The following is a 21,248-nucleotide window of genomic DNA, read 5'->3' as shown; positions in this document are numbered from 1 at the left end:
AGTAAGCTAAGATGATTTAAAGTATAAGGGAGGATGTGGTAGGTTATATGCAAATATACCATTTTATACGAGGGACTTGAGCATCCTTGGATTTTGGTGTCTGTGGGGATTCTGGACTGAATCCCCCATAGATACCTGGGGATGACTGTATTTTTCCTGATTAGACTTCCGTATTTTCTGTGTGTGAATTTTTAGTTAGTCTTGTCAAGGATAATGAGAATGATCTCATTTGGGATTTGGGAGGTAAACTAGAAGGTAGAGGTAAAATAGAAGACATAAACAGGAAGAGATTCTTTCAGTAAGTCCTTATGAGAACTTAGAGATGCTGAGAACATCCCTAGGCCATGGAATTTCACTACTTACTGAGTCTGTCAGGAGGAGGATCCAGCCTTTGTACAGTTTCCTCTTGTTTTTCCCTGCTACCCTTTACTGGTTCAAGGGTGAGTTTGCATGGCTGGTCCTATAGGAAACCCCACCCAACCCTTTTAGCCAGCCAGGGGCCTCCAGACCACTTTGAATACACTATTCTAGTAACTGTTGTAATAGTGCACCTATTACTTGCCTGATAATAATGTGCTTAGATTGCTGTCTCAATAGTAGTATAGAGGAAAGGGACCATGTCTTATCTTGAAATATTCAGCTGCTAGGGTAGTGTCCACTTCATTGTTGATACTTGAACCACTCCACCTTTCACTTCCCTAAATATGTTGGGTTTTCAACGACCCCACCTTTCTCTTCCCTAAATAGGTTGGTTTTTGTAGAGTAAGGTGGAAGGAAGGGCAAGGAATTTGGATTTAATCTGTAGGCAAAGGAGAACTATTCAATTTTAACCCGTAGTCATGATAACTATTAAATGGTTTGAACAGAAGAATCACATAATCAAAGGGGTATTTGGAAGAGTGAAGGCAAATTCAAGTGGTTTGCATGCTTTTAAATGGCCACAACTCCTAGCTAAGCAGTTGACACACCATCTCCACTGCTTCATGCTTCTCTTTAGCAAATAAAAATCTGAGCTTCCCCGACTGGGTGCGGTGGCTCACACCTGCAATCCCAGCACTTCGGGAGGCTGAGGCGGGTGGATAACCTGAGGTTGGGAGTTCAAGACCAGCCTGACCAACATGGAGAAACCCCATCTCTACTAAAAATACAAAATTAGCTGGGTGTGGTGGCACATGCCTGTAATCCCAGCTACTGGGGAGGCTGAGGCAGGAGAATCGCTTGAACCCAGGAGGCAGAGGTTGCAGTGAGCTGAGATTGTGCCATTGTACTCCATCCTGGGAAACAAGAGCGAAACTCTGTCTCAAAAAAAAAAAAAAAAAAAAAAAATTGAGCTTCCCCGAACAGCAGTTCATAACACGGCTTATTTGTGATTCTTTATCAGTTTATGAACTCCACCCCCCCAGGCAGCCTTTGGCCGGGAAACAGCCTTCCTTGAGACACACATCTATAAAATTTTAAAAATTGCCCACACATCATTAAAAATATATATATTAAACAGATTATTTATAGCCATTTAATACTTTGCAAGTATTCAGACAAATTATGCTCTATATAATATTACCTTAAGTAGATAGACTATGCATAGGAAGTAGGGAATGCATTATATAATTCTGTCTTTCAAAGAAATTTATTGTATTGCGTTAGTAAAGCAATGGGCTTTAGGTTAGAACTTCAATTAATTACATGGGGCTTAATGATACAATAGTTGGCCAGGTGCAATGGTTCATGCCTGTAATCCCAGCACTTTGGGAGACCAAGCGGGGCAGATTGCTTGAGCCCAGGAGTTTGAGACCAGCCTGGACAACATGGTGAAAACCCTTCTATGAGAAAAATATTTAAAAAATTTAGCTGGTTTTGGTGGGGCGTGCCTGTAGTCCCAGATACTCAGGAGGCTGCAGGGGGAGGATCTATTGAGCCTGGCAGGTTGAGGCTGCGGTGAGCCATGATCACGCCACTGCACTCCATCCTGGGTGACAGAGCAAGACCCTTTCTCAAAATAGTAATAATAATATTAATAATACAATAGTTAATGGTATTGATAAAACTGGATTTTACTTTCATTCATTCAACATTTATTGATGGCCTCCTGCATGCTAGGTAGGTAGTACAGACCACAGTGTGGCTTGGCTTGTGGCCTGATAGAAGGCTAGGCATCTCTGGAGAAAACACTTACCAAATCTGGGGATTCAAGTGTGGTAAGTGCTATTGTGAGTGACTAGCACATGTTAGGTGCTGTGGAAGCCCAGAGGAGCAGCAGAGAGCTGATCAGTGCTGTTGCCTGGGGGCCTCCAGGGAAGGTTTCCAGGAAGTTGGCTTCCAGCTCTGTTTTGAAGAAGGAGCAGGAAAGATAGAGCTGTACAGGGACCTTCTGGGCAGGGAGGGAAGGAGTGATGGGCAAAGGGAGTGAAAAGAGATGAGGCTGGGAATGCAGTCTGGGGAGGCCAGATTGCGAACAGCCTTATTTGAAATTGATGTTACAGGCGTCAACTCACAACCCCCACCTCATGATATTTAGTGGGCTTTTAAGTGTGAAATGTATGGATACAGACTCAGAGTAGAAATTTGGGAGATTCACTCTTGGTGGTGTACATTCTGTGGGTTTGGACAAGTGTATCATGACATGTATCCACCATGGTAGTATCAGGCAGAGTCGTCTCATTGCCCTGCAAATTCTCTGTGGTCTGTGTTTTCATCCCTCCCTCTTCTCATATTCACTATGGTTCCATCTCTACATTTGAACATAGTGTATTTGAGGATCCTGGAGTCAATGGTGGTTAAATTTTAGTTTAAAGAGCTTGTTTTTAATTTTTTTTTTTTTTTTTGAGACGGAGCCTCGCTGTGTCCCCCACGCCGGAGTACAGTGGCGCGATCTCGGCTCACTGCAAGCTCCGCCTCCCGGGTTCACGCCATTCTCCTGCCTCAGCCTCCTGAGTAGCTGGGACTGCAGGTGCCCGCCACCACGCCCGGATAATTTTTTGTATTTTTAGTAGAGATGGGGTTTCACCGTGTTAGCCAGGATGGTCTCGATCTCCTGACCTCGTGATCCACCCGCCTCGGCCTCCCAAAATGCTGGGATTACAAGCGTGAGCCACTGCGCCCAGCCGGTTGTTTTTAATTTTTGGGGCACCTTTTAACTCCCACAGTGAAGCCTACAGGAGGAATAAACAGAAGTATAACTCCATGTTGGTAATATACAATATTATCTTAGTTTACAGTTTTCAAACTGCTTTCTCTCACATCCCCTCAGTACTTCTGCACAAAAGGTAATGACTATTGTTTCCATTTTACAGAGGAGGAAACAATATGGAGGTGACTAATTACTTGAAGATGACAGTGATGGTACTAGCACTCAGACTGGAGTCTTCTTCCTCCATTCTTGTGTTTTATTCATTATATCATGTTGCCTCTTGCTTCTGGAAGCATTAAATTGTGGGCCCTTCCAAACTTAAATAATAAAATAACACATTTGTGGGGTGGCATACAGTGTTTCCAAGAATATGCTGACTATATGTGTATGTAAATTATATACAGTTTATTACGTATGTGTAAAGAATGTAGGTTGCAATACTAGAAACTTACACCATGATCTCTACAAGGTAGTGCTGGCCTTCTCTTGTATCACTGTTATGTTGGCTTATCACTGAAATGTTTAAATATGATCTTAATATTCAGACTATTACATGGAAAAATATACAGCATTCTAAACCTACCTTAAGTGACCCAAACTATTGGGCATGACCTTTAGACTCCTGTCTTTGCTGCTTTAATGCCCATTCTACTTCCCTTTCACTACATAGCAAACAGGCAATGGAATAGTGTTTCTGTCTTCCAAAGAAGTGATAATGAGCAACAATAAAAACTATATCTAGTCTCTTTAATTTAAAAAATAATTCAAAATCTCCGTTGAAACTTTAAAAATGATATGCAATCAATAGTAACATTCTAGCCAAAAAATCAAACTGTATGAGTGGCCAAGAGAACTGTATCTCAGGGATGTAAGTAAATGTAGACCAAGGCTTCCCAAGTGGCTTATTAAGTATAAATTCCAGTGACATCTGCTTACCATAGTACTTCATTGCCATGAGCACAAGGCTGCCTGGTAAACCAAGAGTCTTCATTTGGGCCACATATATCCCTTGTAGTCATGGCCTTCAGTTTCATGTGAAATTCAGTGTGAATATAAAAAATCCAGCCGTTATTGGAGAGTCTCTGATTTTACAGTGAGATCGTGTGTGTTCTTTCTCCTCCCACCATAATTAGTTGTTTAGTTGCTAATTTGTTTTTATTTTCACTTCTTTTTTTTCCTTTTGACTATTTTATCAGATGAGACTCAAGCGATTATTATGTCACTTCCTCTGGGCCACAGTATACCCAAATTCAGGAGTGATGATAATGTATTTTTAAAATGAACTTCAAATATTCTCATATTTAGTTGTGTATTGTAAGGTAAATTCACTTAACCCAATATTTTTATGTAGTAGATTCTATTCTGTTATATTCCTATTCCAGGAGGGATCCTAAAGTCAGTTTTATGAAAGAATGAATTTTGAATTTTGTGAACTTTTCAATTGATTTGAAGTCATGGAGACTCTGGGGTATTAGTAAAATTTAGCATAACAGAAATTTGTATTTCGGTCTTCTTTCAGAATGCTCACAGTTGTTGAATCTAGGAATGTTTGTTGTATTTAATTATTTGTTTTGACTGAAGAAATTTTATAGTTTGCATTACAAGAATAACTTGTTCTGAGAAAATCAAGCTGAATAATACTGATTCATGGCATGTAACATTGCTGTTGGATGGTTGTGAAACAGAAAACAGATCTCATTAAAAAAGGTTTCTCTAGAGATTGTTCCATATTTTCTCCCCTTTTTAGTATAGAAGCAACTGTTATTTTAAAAACAGTACTTTCTTCTCCCCCTCAAAACCACCACCATCAGAGAAAATGGATATGTTTACATTAATTGGCACTAAGTAGAAGAAAGGATCTGAAAGGCAGGCAGCCTGCCGGGGATCTCATGGGACTGGCTGTCCTTCAGAGAGGGTGGGCTGCTGAAAGGAGATTAACCTATGTAACTGGGCCTGGGCGAGTGTGAAGATTTCCCAGCATTTTACCTTATCAGGGATTCTGTTTTCTTCCAAGGCTTCCAGGTACCGATGGCACATTATTTTCTACCTGAAAATTAGAGTTTATTAAAATACCTCTAATTTGGCAGAGGGAGAAACTCCATTTGTAAAATCCCTTGAAGGTAGTGATGAAGCAAATTACTATAACATTTGGATAGGATTTTCCTTTATTGTGGTAAAATATAAATAGTAATGCAATTTACCGTTTTAACGTTTATTTATTTATTTTTAGAGTCAGGGTCTTGCTGTCACCCAGGCTGGAGTGCAGTGGTGCAATCATAGCTCATTGCATCCTCAGACTCCTGTGCTCAAGCCATCCTCTTGCCTCAGCCTCCTGAGTAGCTGGGATTACAGGTGGGTGCCACCACGCCTGGCTAATCAAAAACAACAACAACAACTTTTATAGAGGTGGGGTCCCGCTCTGTTGCCCAAGCTAGTCTTGTACTTCTGGCCTCAAGCAATCTTTCCACCTGGCCTCCCAAAGCCCTGGGATCACAGTCATGAACCACCGCACATGGCCTCATTTTCAACATTTTTAGGCATATAGTTCAGTGGCATTAAGCACATTCCGGTTTTATGTACAACTACCACCACTATCCATTGCCAGAACTTTTTCATCTTCCCAAACTGAAACTCTGTACCATTTAAACAATAGTCCCCATTTTCCCCTTCTCTTAGCCGCTGGTAACCTTCATTCTACTTTCTTCTGTATGAATTTCCCTATTCTAGATATTTCATATAAGTAAGTGGAATCATGCATTATTTGTCCTTCTGTGTCTGGCTTATTGCACTCAGCATAATCTTTCGAAGGTTCATCCACATTGTAGCAAGTGTCAAAATTTCATTCCTTTTTAATGGTTGTGTAGTATTTTATTGTATATATATAACAATTTGTTCATTCATTCGTTGATGGATGTTTAGGTTGTTTTCACTTTTTGGCTATTGTAAATAATGCTATGAACATTGAGTACCTATTTTCTTGTTTTTGGTGTATAATTAGGAGTGCAGTTACTGGGTCACATGGTAATTCTACGTTTACTTTTTTGAGGATCTCCCAGACTCTCTCCCACACCTGCTAAGCCATTTTACATTCTCATCAACAATGTGCAAATTTTTGCACATCCTTGATTTTTACACATTGTTGCTGACACTTGTTATTTTCTGTTTTGTTGACAAGAGCCATCCTAGTGGGTATGAAGTGGTACCTTGTGATTTTGGTTTGCACTCATTCCCCTAGTAACTAATGATGTTGAACCTCCTTTTATGTGCTTATTTGCCATTTGTATATCTTCTTTGGAGAAGTGTCTATTCTAGTGCTTTGCCTCTTTTGAATTGGGTGGTTTGTTTTTTGCTGTTGTTGAGTTTTAAGAATTTTTAAATATATTCTGTTAACTTTTTTCTTTTTTGCCTCAATTTCCTGGTGATGAGATATATTCTGGATGTGTATCCCTTATCAGAAGTATGATTTGCATAGAATATGGTTTTTAGTGAGGTATTTCTCAAGAAACTTCATTTTTTCCATTTATTTATGTAAGTGTCTTTTCACATCTAAGATAATTACTTATGTGGAATTCCATAACATATGGTCATGTAAATAAAAGGAATAAAACATTTTTTTAAATTTCCTGTTTCTAAAAACCCACCAATTTTTGTTCACATTAATTTTAAATAAGTCATGGTTAGAATAAAAGATACCTAGCCAGCATAAGAGATAACAGTCCAGTGTGTGATATAACATTCAACGACACAGCATTTATTCTTCAAATGAAATTTGAAGGGCCATTTGGCCTTTGTAGCTGTAGAAATTTGATCAGTGAAGAAAAATTAGCTGCCATTCCTTAGAGTCTTTGTTATTTTTCCCTTGGTGTTCTCCTTATTTAAAACTTTCTTTTGATTTAAGAGTTGTAAAGCATGTAGATTAGAAATAAGAATTTTTGTCCAGGCGCAGTGGCTCATACTTGTAATACTAGCACTTTGGGAGGCTGAAGCGGGAGGATTGCTTGAGACATAGCAAGAAATATAGTGAGACCCTATCTGTATTTTCAAAACAGTAAACAAAACTTTTAAAAAATATAACAAAGGATGTAAGATTTTTTTTTTTTTTTTGAGACAGCGTCTTGCCCTTTTATCTAGGCTGGAGTGCAGTTGTACAATCTCGGCTCACAGTAGTCTCGAACTCCCCAGCCTCAAGTGATCCTCCCACCTCAGCCTTCCTAGCAGCTGAGACTATAGGCCTGCAGAGCCATACCTGGCTAATTTTTGTTTTTTTGTTTTTCGTTTTTGTTTTTGTAGAGATGGGGTTTGGCCATGTTGCCCAGGCTGGTCTCGAACTCCTGGGCTCAAGCCATCCGCCCGCCTTGGCATCCCAAAGTGCTGGGATTACAGGTGTGAGCCACCGTGTCTGGCCGGAAATAATAATTTTTAAAACGGCTCCAGTTCTGCCTTTTCATATTGATATATTGATTAGCATTACTGAAAATCTGGCAGTAACTGTAACTAACAAAAGAAGATACTCAAAAGAAGTGTAAGACCTTTTGAACAGGATAAGAATGATTAAGATTTTCAGGAAGAGTGAATTACAACAGAGAAAGAATGGGAGTGGGGTAAAACAACCAAGTCGATTTCAAGTAATTAAAGTCTAGATGAGGGTTTCTCAACCTTGACTCTGTTGGTATTGGGAGCCCGATCATTCTCAGGACTGTCCTCCAACTTGTAGGATGTTAAACAGTATCCCTGACCTCTGCCCACTAGAGGCCAGTGGTACCTCCCTCCCCCAGTTACAACAACCAAAAATTTCTGCAGGCATTGCCAGATGTCCCGTGGGGGGCAAAATCATCTCCGTCTTCCCTCAGGGCTCAGTGTGATAAGAGCCTGAGCTGAGTTCTAATGGAAGAATGGTGATAAAAGGATGAAAACAAGTGAAATCTCAAGTAAAGGAAAAGAAGAAAATTATCAATAATTAATATGTATTAAGCATCTACTATATCCTAGGCACCACTGGGTGCTATGCTATGGTCATTTAACATAAATAACAATAAGAATTTATTGAACACCTCTTTTATGGGAGAGATTGGAGCTACAGAAATGAGTAAAATACTTGCTGCCTTTAAAGGCTTTGTTGTTCAATAAAGAGACAAATGGGCAGTAAATTGTAGTTCCAAGTGAAAATAGAAATATGTACAAGGTACTGACTGAGAAGATAATTTTATTTGGGGGAGTCACAGAGTCCTGGGATGTCTGAGCTGTGGTTGAAGGATGAGTAGCAGTGTTGCCCCTTGGAGTGGGTTTTGCAGATGAGGTAATAAATTGCCTAAGGCAATGTATTTGCCCATGGCCTTTTAGTGGCTGAATTGAAGACCAAGCAGGTGGCAAAGCTCTCTCCAGACTGTCACTGCCGTCCAGGGAATAAAAGGCCCAGACCATAATTAAAGCTGGGGTGATTGCATAGGGCAATTATACATTTTCCCTGAGGCTTGGATAGAGCGATTCGCACCTGGCAAATCCCAGCGCCATGCAATTTTAGTGACAGTTTATACACTTCACATATTGTTGTAAATCATTATCCAGGCAAGGAAGATCAAGAGTCGCATATCTAACTCCCACCAGGTATCAGACTGCCTGCCAAGTTACATTGACGACACATTGTTGATTTTGAAAAAATCAAATAAGAGGTACACTTGCATCCTCTGCTTAACAATTTCTTTATTAACCAGCAGTAGGTGTGGTGTAATGGAACCTAGAAACAGATGGGACCATATGGCTTGATTTGTGGAGTGGCAATATATTGCTTAATCTCTTACATAGCAGTATTTGCTATGTAAGACAAATAGTTATTCAGTGGCAGTTTACATAATATATATTAACAGTAGGGTGCTCTTTGGACTTCCATAATTATTTATATTTTAAATATTTTACATTGGAAAAGTAAATAGTATGCATCAAAGAAAATTACTAATGAGTTTCTTAAGCTTTATCACGTGTGCCCTGTAATTCTGCTTTTTCTTCACTGGCTTCTGTTCCATTAGCAACAGTAATGTTCAGACTTGCTGATGTGGCTGCCTGGTTATTTAATTTGACTAAAAGTGATGTGTGATAATTGTGTTTATTTAAGATTTTGTTCAGAATGTTTTTAAAAAGGTCACTATGTTACTTTTGCATTATATATAGTATGACTGTAAAATTAACTTATCTAGAAGAATTACTTGTATACACTAAAAGTTTTGGAGACTTTTGAGATTAGATGCAAAAGCTATTTTCTCTCTCAGTTCAAAGAAAACAATTCATTGTTATTCATTCCATTTCATCTTACCTGATATTTTATTTTTGAAAAAAATGTTTAATGTGATAGTTACTGATTTTTAGTTTTGGTACATTTGAAATACTAAAGACTGACTTGCACACAATAGCTGCTGCTGTTTGCTCACTCTGCCATTGAAGCCTGGAAATGGCCCCTCCAGGCCGGGCGTGGTGGCTGACGACTGTAATCCCAGCACTTTGGGAGGCCGAGGCAGGTGGTTCACGAGGTCAGGAGTTCAAGACCAGCCTGACCAACGTGGTGAAACCCTGTCTCTACAAAAAATACAAAAATTTGCCTGGTGTGGTGGCGCGTGCCCGTAATCCCAGCTATGCAGGAGCCTGAGGCAGGAGAATGTCTTGAATCCGGGAGGAGGAGGTTGCAGTGAGCTAAGATGGCGTCACTGCACTCCAGCCTGGGTGATAGAGCAAGACTCTGTCTCAAAAAAAAAAACCAAAAGAAAAAAAAAGAAAGAGCCCCTCGGCACTAGAGCCCAAGGTCTAGGCCTCCCCTCCTCCCTGCCATGTAAACTCCTCTTTGACAGAAATTACTTAGCCATGGTATTTTCTTCCACGCTTCTTATACTCCCATCCTCACGCTTATCTCAGCTGTGGATGACTTTATCTTTTCAGGAGCCCACTCATTCATTTAGCAAACATCAAACACATAATATGTGTCAGGCTCTATTCTAGGTGCTAGGGTACAGTGGTGAACAAAATGGACAAACGTCCATATCCTAATTGAGGCCATATTGTGCTAGGGACAGAAACAATAAATAATTTTTAAAAAGTAAAATACAACACAACATTGAAAAAAAGAACAAGGCTGGGTGCGGTGGCTCACGCCTGTAATCCCAACACTTTGGGAGGCCGAGATGAGCGGATCACGAGGTCAGGAGTTCGAGACCAGCCTGGCCAACATGGTGAAACCCAGTCTCTACTAAAAATACAAAAAAAAATTAGATGGGCGTGGTGGCGGGCACCTATAGTCTCAGCTACTTGGGAGGCTGAGGCAGGAGAATCGCTTGAACCCGGGAGGCAGAGGTTGCTGTGAGCTGAGATCGCGCCACTGCACTCCAGCCTGGGTGACACAGTAAGACTCCATCTCAAAAAAAAAAAAGAAGAACAAAGTTGAAGGACTCGCATTTCCTAATTTTAAAACTTAACTACAAATATACAGTAATCAAAATAGTGTGGTATTGATGTAAGAATAGACATAGAGATCAATGGAATAGAATTGAAAGTCCAGAAATAAACCTGAACATGTGTGGCCAATTGATTTTTGACAAGGATTTCAAGACCATTCAGTGGAAAACAGTCCAGTTCTTTATTCAGTGGAGAACAATCTCTTCAACAAATGGTGCTGGGGCAACTACACAGCCACATGCAAAATAATAAAGTTAGATCCCTACCTCACACTAGATATAAAAGTTGACTGAAAATGATCAATAACCCAAACATAAGAGCTAAAACCATAAACTTTTAGAAGAAAACATTGGTAAATATTTATAACCTTGAATTTGGCAATAGATTCTTAGGATACCAGAAACATGAATAACAAGACAAAAAGATTTCATCAAAATTAAAAACTTGCATGCATCACATGACATAATGAAAATAAAAAGACAACATACAGAAAAGGAAAGAATATTTGCAAATCATGTATCTCAGGGTCTATATATCCACAATATGTAAGGAACTTTTAACAATGCAACAACAAAAATACAACCCAATTTTAAAGTGGGCAAGGGACTTGAAATAGATACTTTTCCAAAGAAGACATACAAATGGACAGCAAATTTGCTCAGTATCATGAGGCATTAGAGAAATGCAAATCAAAACCACAGTGGACCGGGCACAGTGGCTCATGCCTGTAATCCCAGCACTTTGGGAGGCCGAGGCAGGGAGATCATTTGAGGCTAGGAGTTCAAGACCAGCCTGGCCAACATGGCAAAACCTCGTCTGTACTAAAAATACAAAAATTAGCGGAGCATGGTGGCACGTGCCTGTAGTCTCAGCTACTTGGGAGGCTGAGGCAGGAGAATCACTTGAACCTGGGAGGCGGAGGTTGCAGTGAGCTGAGATTGCACCATTGCACTCCAGCCTGGGTGACAGAGCAAGACTCTGTCTCAAAAAAAAAAAAAAAAAAAAGGCCCAAAAAACAAAAAAGAAGCCAAACCCACAGTGATATATCACTACATATCTACTAAGATGCTATAAAAAAAAACAGAAACAGTGAAAAATAACAAGTGTCAGTGAGGATGTAGAGAAATTGGAATTTTCATACATTTCTGATGGGAATGTGAAGTGGTTCAGATGATGTGGAAAATAGTGTGGCAGTCTCTCAAAAAGTTAAACGTAAAATTACTGTATGACCCAGCAATTCCACTCCTAGGTATATGCTCGAAAGAACTGAAAACAGCTACTCAAACAGATACTTTTGCACAAATGTTTATAGCAGCACTATTCACAATAACCTGAAGGTGGAATATGGACTATATCTATCAATTGTTTATACACATACAGACAAACACACACATATATGATTCATCACACATAGTTTATGGTTTCATTTATGTGAACAATTCAGAATAGGTAAATCTATAAAGACAGAATGCAGATTGGTGGTTGCCAGGGTCGATGGGGAGGGAAGAATAGGAAAAAACTGCTGAATGTGTATAGGGTTCTATTTTGGAGTGATCAAAATGTTTTGGAACTAGGTAAAGGTGTTGGTTACATAACAGTGATTGTGAACATATTAAACACCACTGAATTGTTCATTTTAAAATGGGTGATTTTATGTTACGTGCATTTCACTTTAATAATTTTTTTAAAATAAGTAAAATAATTTACATTTGTGTGTGTGTGTGTGTGTGTGTGTGTGTGTAGTCATAATGATAGTTTTAGTGGTAAGTCCTTTCGGGAAAAATAAATCAGGAAAGGTTGATAGTAAGGTAGGGGTGGTGGGGGTTTGCAGTTTAAAATAAGATAGTCGGCCAGGCGGGTGGCTCATGCCTGTAATCCCAGCGCTTTGAGAAGCTGAGGTGGGTGGATCACGAGGTCAGGAGTTCAAGACCAGCCTGACCAACATGGTGAAACCCCATCTGTACTAAAAATACAAAAATTAGCTGGGTGTGGTGGCATGCGCCTGTAATCCCAGCTACTCAGGAGGCTGAGGCAGGAGAATCGCTTGAACCTGGGAGGTGGAGGTTGCAGTGAGCCGAGATCACGCCACGGCACTCCAGCCTGGATGACAGAGTAAGACTCTGTCTCACAAAATAAAAATAAAAATAAAATAAGATAGGGAAGGCTATTTATTTTACTAAGATATTTGAGTAAAGTCCCAAAGCAGATGAGGGCAGCAGCCATGTGTATACTAACAGGAAGAACGTTGGAAAAACAGTAAGTGCTTTGAAATAGTTGCATACTTGGTATGTTTGAGGGAAAGTAAGGAGGCATTTGTGGCAGGAGTAGAGAGAGCAAGGGGGAGAGTAGAAGGAAAAGAAGGCAGGAAGGTAACGGATTCGTGCTCAAGCAGGATCATTCTAATATGCCACCAGTACTGAGAAGTAGTGGTGTAGGACCTTGCAGGCCATTGTAAGGCTTCTGGCTTTTACTTAGAGTGAATCAAACCTTTGGAGAGATTGGAGCAGGGAAAGATTGTGACCCGACTTATGTTTTAATTGGGCCAACATGGCTGTGGTGTTATGAATAGAGGGACTAGTGTAAAGCAGGGAGACTATAGAAGGCTACTTTAATAATTCAATGAAATATTCTGCTTCTGCTTTTCACATACTACACAATCTCATCCAAACTAGTTTCCTTTTCCCCTCATATGCTGATAAATTTAGGATTCCATCCTTCAGTTCAGCCTCTCCTTTGAGCTCCAGACCCTGAACCCACCTACCAACTGAATTCCATTTTGATATTGTGCTTCCCCCAACTCTCTATCCAGCTCACTACCTCAGACTCAGTAAATCCAAGATGGATGTCTTTGCATCTGTGTTACCCCCAACTTCATTTAGTTCCTCCTGAATTTGTCATTTTCATGAATGGCATGCTCAGGTGCCCAAGAAATCTGGACTCTTCCTACTTTATTGATTCCTAGTCAATAGTCAAGATTTTTGCGATATTCTACATACTTTTTCATGTAAATTTTAAAATCACCCTATCAACATATACAAAAAAGTACTGCTAGGAATTTGGTCAAAATGGCATGGGATCTGTAGATTGATTTGGGGAGAACTGAAATCCTAACATTATTGATTTTGCACATCCATGAACATGGTATATTTCTTCATTTAATTTCTTTCTGCAGTGTTTTGCAGCTATCATTTTCGAGTTCTCCCTCCACCGCCCCACCTTTTTTTGGTTAAATTTATTTCTAAGTGTTTTATGGTTTTTGAGCTATTGTAAATGTTTTCACTTTTTAATTTTCCATTTGTTTTCTGCTGGTAAATAGGAATGTAATTGTTTTTGTACATTTATCTTGTATCCTGCAATTGCTAAATTCACTAATTAGTTTCAACAGTTTTTTCAATTTTTTTTTTGGTAGATTTCTTTAGGATTTCCTTACTTTGTTCTTTCTGTTGCCTGTGAATACAGAAAATTTTTCATTTCTAATCCTTATGCTTGTATTTGGTTTTGTTTGTTTGCTTTATCGCACTGGCTAGGACATCCATACAATCATGAATAGCAGTGGTGAGAGTAGATTTCTGTACTTTGTTTCTAGTCTTAGGAGAAGTATTCAGTATTTCACCACTAATTATTATGTTAGCTATAGGTTGTAGTTACCCTGTACAGATTGTGGAAGTTTCCTTCTATTTCTAGTTTGGTGAGAATTAATAATTTTTTAAAACTCATGAATGGGTATTGAATAGTGTCAAATGTTTTTTTCTGCATCTATTAACATGATAGTATGGCATTTCTCCTTTATTTTGTTAGTATGGTGAAACATGCTAATTTATTTTCAAATTTAATACCAGTTTTGCATTTCTGTGATAAACTTCATTTGGTCAAAATGTGTGTTAGTCCTTTCTATACTGCTGGGTGTGATTTGCTAATATTTTGTTAAGGATGTGTACATCTGTTTTTCTGAATCCTATTTGTGTTTTCTTTTTTCTTCTAATATCTTATAAGATTTTTGCATCAGGGTTATGCTAGCCTCATAAAATTATTTGGGAACTGTTTGCTCCTTTGTATTCTTAAGAGTAGGTGTATAATTTCTTCTTTAAATGTTTGATAGAGCTCTCCAGTGAAACCATGTGGGCCTGGTGATTTTTCCTGGGAAAGTTTTAAATTGTGAATTCAGTTTCTTTAATATATTTAAAGCAGTTCAAATTTTCATCTTTCTGTGTAGACCAACTATGTTACCTACCCCTAATAAGGGTAACCCACACCCTTATTAAGACATAGGACATTTCAGCCGGGTGCAGTGGCTCACTCCTGTAATCCCAGCACTTTGGGAGGCCAAGGCGGGCGGATCACGAGGTCAGGAGGTTGAGACCATCCTGGCTAACACGGTGAAACCCTGTCTCTACTAAAAATACAACAAAAATTAGCTGGGTGTGGTGGCGGGCGCCTGTAGTCCTAGCTACTCGGGAGGCTGAGGCAGGAGAATGGCGTGAACTTGGGAGGCGGAGCTTGCAGTGAGCCAAGATCGCACCACTGCACTCCAGCCTGGGCAACAGAGCGAGACTCTGTCTCAAAAAAAAAAAAAAAAAAAAAAAAGACACAGGACATTTCTGTTACCTTGGAATGTTTCCACTAATGAACTTTGGGTAAATAGCTCCTTGTAAGTCATGAACTGCATGAATTGAGCAATTATAACTGAAAATGCAAATGCATTATACCTTTTTTACCCAATCAAGTAAGAGTTTTCTTTCATTAGCAGTTTTCAAAAAAAAATAGGAATTTTTCTACATTTTGTTTTTATGAAAAGCAGGTTATCAAATTCTGCATTATTATTTTTTATTTAGGAAGATGTTAACTTTCTAATTTCCTCTGAAGATATCCCACATTTTGTCAGTTGATGCCAGTTTTCAAATAGACAGTCATGAATATATTGTAGATTTCATGTACTGTGGGAGAGTCTTTTGTATAGCAGGTTGAGCTTAAGCAGAAAGGGCTTTGCCACAGTATGGAACACTATGAAGCAGTTACCAAGAATGAAGTAGATTTATGTCCTGGTAACAGAAAATATCCTCAAGCAAGTTGCAGAATGCTTGAATCTCTTTAAAAATTCAAACTAATGCTATATTTTTTGTAAGGACTTTAATATGTAAAGATATGCAGAGTTAAATATCTATAAATAAGTCCAAGCTAATTTTAGTAGTCACACCAAAGAGTGCATAAGGATTTGGGAACTGTGGGTGATGGTCAGATGAGATTTAACCTGATTATAGAAGTTTGAATTTTCATAATAATAGCAGATTACCATAGAACTTATGTAATTAGAACTGTGAAGGGCTGTGGCAGATTTACTGATGACTAGAGGGAAAATGCCTCCAGATTTTGTTTTTTGTTTTTGTTTCAGCAGTTACTTTGAAGCTGTTGAAAACCAGCTCATAAAATCTACACATAGAGTGTTCTAAATCTGTTTTTTTTTCAAATTATGGCATAAGAAAGTATTGCAAGTAAAGTTCAAATGCAACTTAGAATTCAAATAAAAGTTGGATATTACTCTTGCTACCTCAAAACTTTAAAAACATTAAGTACTTAATAACATGAAAATGCTTGGAGTATACCATTCATTGAAATAGGCAGAATATAAGATATATTTATAAGTGAATTATTTAAAAATGTTTATTTAGAAAAAAGAAATACACAAAAATGTTAGTAGTGATTGGTTTCTCTGGGTGGATAAACAGTGGTTATTTGAGCCTTCTTTTTTAGGAACTTTTCCATATTTTTCTATTTTTTTGGCTTGTTTTTCATTCACACAAATTTCCGAGAAGGGAAGAGAAGAAAGAAAATTCTTAGCATTTACAAGCATGCTACAGGGAATTCTGGTGCTTTTTAACAGGAGAATGGTAGGATCAGATATGCATTTTAGAAGTCTGGCAATTTGTAGAAGAGATTTGGGAGGTCTGGAGGGAGATCAAGAAGATGGAGAGGAAGAGTTGTGTTTGAAGGACGTTTAATAAATAAAAAATCGGCCGGGTCTGGTGTCTCGCACCTGTAAGCCCAACACTTTGGGAGGCTGAGGTGGGTGGATTGCTTGAGCCAAGGAGTTCGAAACCAGCCTAGGAAACATAAAGAGACCTTGTCTCTACAATAAATCCAAAAATTAGCTGGGCATGGTGGCGTGTGCCTATAGTCCTAGCTACTCGGGAGGCTGAGGTGGGAGGATTGCTTGAGCCCGGGAGGCAGAGGTTGCAGTGAGCCGAGATCGTGCCACTGCACTTCAGCCTGGGCAATAGAGTGAGACCCTGTCTCTAAATAAATAAATAAATAAATACTCAACAGGATTGGCAACAGGGTGGGTGGGAGTAGAATGAAAGAATAAGGGAGAGGTTAATTTTCCGCCTTTTACATTTGTCATTTTAAAACTAAGTCTTTTCAAATCTATTTTGTAACTGCACATTACTTCTGATTTAGGTAACATAAATAGGAAACTGCAGTTCTTCTCTTTCTGTGACAATAACTTAAGTCTCTGCTTAGGTGGAAATCCCAATTTCAGGCTGACTTGGAAAATACTATTTATTTCAAGTAGATTAATATCTGAATATAAAAACTATGATGCAAATCCTTCTAATGTCTTCAACCTGAGTAACTTCACTGGGTAACAGTCCCTAGGCCAACTTAAAAAAAAAAGCACTGAATTTCCTATGCCTAGGATTCAAAACTTCATCTGTGTGCAGCCATTAGCAAAGCAATTTCTCTCCAAATATTGAAATTCACATTGAACACATCTTTCTCTGAAATTCTGCTTAATTTCTATTTAACAATTACCCAAATCTAAAAGATCTTGTGATTATTGAGCAGAATCAGGATTTATGCTATATCAGTGGTTCTCTACGAGGGTGACAGGAGATATTTGACAATGTCTGGAGACATTTTTGGTTGTCATCACAATTTGATGGGAATGTGTGCTACTGGCATCTATAGGTAGAGGCCAAGGGTGCTGCTAAACACCCTGTAACGCACAGGACAGCCCCTCCACACAAATCTAGCCTCAGATGTCAGTAGTTGAGAAACCTATGCTAGTTGAGGTTGAGAAACCTATGCTAGATCTTTAGATCGATACAGAGATGCAAGTGAGCTCATGTTTTAGTAAGAGACTAAGGGGTTTCCTCTTAGTCATGTCTAAGAGGATAGGTATATCCACATCACAGGGTTGTTTACAGTTAAGGAAATCATTGGTACATATGGGTATAGAAATTTGGGACTCATTAGAAAAGGGGTGACCTGGGAACACTGAGGAAGATGTAGCTTTGAGGATTTAGGGTTGATGGAGTGGTGGAGGAATCTAACTGGTTAATCTAACCTAAAGCTGACAGGTGCTGGCTGGAACTGACTGCCGGAGATTGAGGTGAGTGCTAAGTAAACAGGCAGTTTGGAGCCCCTCACTACCAAACAATTCGGGAAAACTGATAGCCCTCCTTGCCATGGAAGTGAAGGAGAGTGTGACATAAGGGAATTTGTCATAAATCATGGCCAAGTAGTGTTCTTGGGGTGTGAGATGTTTCTACAAGGGCTGGTTCACTGCTGTCTTTTTCATGGCATCATTTGCATTTCTCAGTGAGATGTCACTTGGGGGCTAAAGGAACCACAGGCTCCAGGGGAGGTGGGGTTCTCCACTGGGACCTCAATCAGCATGATGCCACACAGGATAAGTGACATATGATAAGTACAAAGCATCGGGCAGGGGATCAGGAGGACTCCATGGAGGTGACTGGACCTAAAAGAGGGGAGAGGAAGAGGTCAGGAAGCAGAAAGACAGGAATGAAGATACGGAGCCAGGAAAGAGTTTCTAGTATATAACGAATAATTTCATTCTTTGGCTACTCATTAATTGTTCCATGTGTTAGTTTTGTAACTTTATGAGTTGTTGTATTAGTCTGTTCTCACACTGCTGATAAAGGCATACCAGAGACTGAGTAATTCATAAAGAAAAAGAGGCTTATTGGACTCGTAGTTCTGCATGGCTGAAGAGGCCTCACAATCATGGTGGAAGGCAAAATGCATGTCTTTCATGGCGGCAGACGAGAGAGAATGAGAGCCAGGCGAAAGAGGAAACCCCTTAGAAAACCGTCAGATCTCATGAGACTTATTCACTACCAAGAGAACAGCATGGGGGAAACTGCCCTCATGATTCAATTATCTCTCACCAGGTCCCTCTCACATGTGGGAATTATGGGAGCTCCAATTCAAGATGAGATTTGGGTGGGGATGCAGCCAAACCATATCAAACCATAATGGTTGCCCAATAAATACTGTTCTTAACCTTTTTATTCATTGTTCCAACGCTATTCTAGTTATGGATTAAAATTCTTATTTTTTCTTAATCTTTGAACTTTTGTTGAACTTATATCTGATAAGAAATATTGTTAACAGCAGGGACCATGTTATATAAAATTGTCTAGGATTTTGTTTTAAATTAAAATATTTTATTTTGTAATATTTGATACATTCGAAAGAATATGTAGCACACTTATAAAAATTATGGAATATTATAATAATATAACACATAATATAATAGGACAGTATAACATACTAATGCCACATCTTCTTGTTGGGCTACTCCCCTGCCTTCTGCTCAGAAGCATTAATTTCTGAATTCTGTGTTTTTATTGTCTTGATTTTTAAAATGAAATTTAATCACATATGTATCTTTATATATATATAAAACTCCCCCTTCACAGAATATATACAATAGTTTCTTTAGGGAAGTGGCTTTCAATTTTTTAAAAAAAACTATGATCCAGTTGGACATATACACAAATACCTCTATTCATGTCTTCAAAAACTTCAAGAAGTAGAATTTTTCCCTACTATCAACAATGACTGATAAAATCTAGTCCATTTTTTAAAGTGCTGGTTGAGATCCAATGAATTGGTTTCATTAATCATTTCTACTTGATGTTTAGAAACTAGCCTAGGTTATATACTTTGTTGTGGAATTGCTATGTCTTATACAAATTTCAACTTTACAAGATAATGGCAAATTATTTCCACAGTTCTTGAACCAACTATTTCTATAAATTCTTTTTATTCACATTCTTATCAACACTTGCCAATCCAGACCAAATTTAAGTTTTCTACAAGAAGTCTAGTAAGTTAGTAAATTATATGAAGATATTTTAATGATTTTTACTTATATTCTAATTTTATAACTAAACATTTCTGGCCCAAAAAAGTGCCAGTGTTTCTAGAAGACTGGAGAATGCTGAGTTGTCCTTTATTCTGATTGAGATTTTGCATAGAATGTCTTCACATTTTCTTTTCTTAAAAGTACTTCTTGCTTGTTATTGTCTTTGCTTTGCTGCTCAAGATTACAGCTATTGATCTATCTCAGTTGTGGCTTTGTGCTGGATTATTTTAAAGTTAAGCATCACTGATAAGTTATCTACTTAGTAAAACTTAAACCTACTGAGAAAACAGCTCGGTCGTTCCTGATGTAGTCCGATCCATTTCACTCTCAGAAGACTGGAATGTTTATGGACAGTTGGTGATGTCAACTTTAAAGGACAAATGATGGTTAAATTTATACAAGCAGATGGTTTAGGGAAAAATTTTGGTTGAGTTTGTCAAAATGTGGTTTTTAATATCTGAAGCGACACAGGAAGAACTTAGTGTAGTTAGTTTGTGGGCTTTGCCATAATTTTTAAGGTTGAGAATGTCTTTACTGATATTTTCTTTGCACTTGCTAGGGTGGTGCTTTGATAGGGTGGTGCTTTGATAGGCTGGTGTATCCTCTTTTGGCTTTTGCTGTGTTTCATGACTCCTTAGCACATAAAAATCTACTTGTTCATCTACATTCAGTGAGTAAATCGACATAGGAAGAATTTTTGCTCTGCACGATGACCAACTTCATTATTCATGGGATATGTATCCTCCGTGACTTTGTAAGGTTCTTTCCTTAATCTGTCTGACCTGAGTGGCTCCAGTTTAAGTTTTCAAGTCAGTGGTAGAATGAAGCCTAGTCACCCATTAATACCATTTTATGTATATTTCAACAATACTACCATCGTCATTGACAAAAATATTTCAACGTGGTCTTGTACTCTGTCATTTTCTGTGTGTTTTTCTGGCTTGAGAAGGTACAGAGCTCATTACAATGGATGAGCTCACCCTTACTCCAGGACAAATTCAGTTTTTGGTTTTGTTTTGTTTTTAATTTCTGAAATTCTTTCCCAACCTTAAGAATCTAAACTGCAAATCTAAAGAAGTGCTTGTTTGTGTGGTGGGACTGTAGCATTTAACAGATGCCAGATGGAAGGAGCAGATGAATGATTGTGCAGCAGGAATAAGGCCTAATTGTTGTCATTTCCTCAGTTACACCATAACTGCATTTTCAGACTTCCACCTGGAGAAAAATATAGCAAGTTGGATTAGCTCGAGCTTATGCCCTAGGGTCCATCCAGCTCTGACCTAGGGAACCGGAAAGCTGTCCTGTGGGTGCCAGTTACAGATTCTGGGGCTTACCAGGCCGGGTGTAATGAAGAAAATACATTACTTCTGGCCTAGCCCAGAGTTTTAGACTCTCTACAATGAAATCACTCTGTTGCCACCTACGTTTAAATAAAAACAATATAAAACAAAGCAACACATCTCCCCCTTCACCTAGTAAACCATTTAGTAAGGCCAGAAATAGCACCTCCCCAAT

The 21,248-nt window shown here is 38.7% G+C and overlaps 1 protein-coding gene across 2 annotated transcripts in view; it reads left to right on the top strand.

Moving 5' to 3' along the window:
* Nucleotides 1-21,248, top strand: part of SMAD9 (SMAD family member 9) — a 75,149-nt gene that overhangs the window by 7,299 nt on the left and 46,602 nt on the right. The gene's annotated exons all lie outside the window — the stretch shown is intronic.

This window comes from Pan paniscus, chromosome 14 (genome assembly GCF_029289425.2).
Source record: "Pan paniscus chromosome 14, NHGRI_mPanPan1-v2.0_pri, whole genome shotgun sequence".
In the NCBI taxonomy this organism is placed as follows: domain Eukaryota; kingdom Metazoa; phylum Chordata; class Mammalia; order Primates; family Hominidae; genus Pan; species Pan paniscus.
Note: the sequence above shows the minus strand (reverse complement) of the source record. Positions and strands in the feature narration are given on the sequence as shown.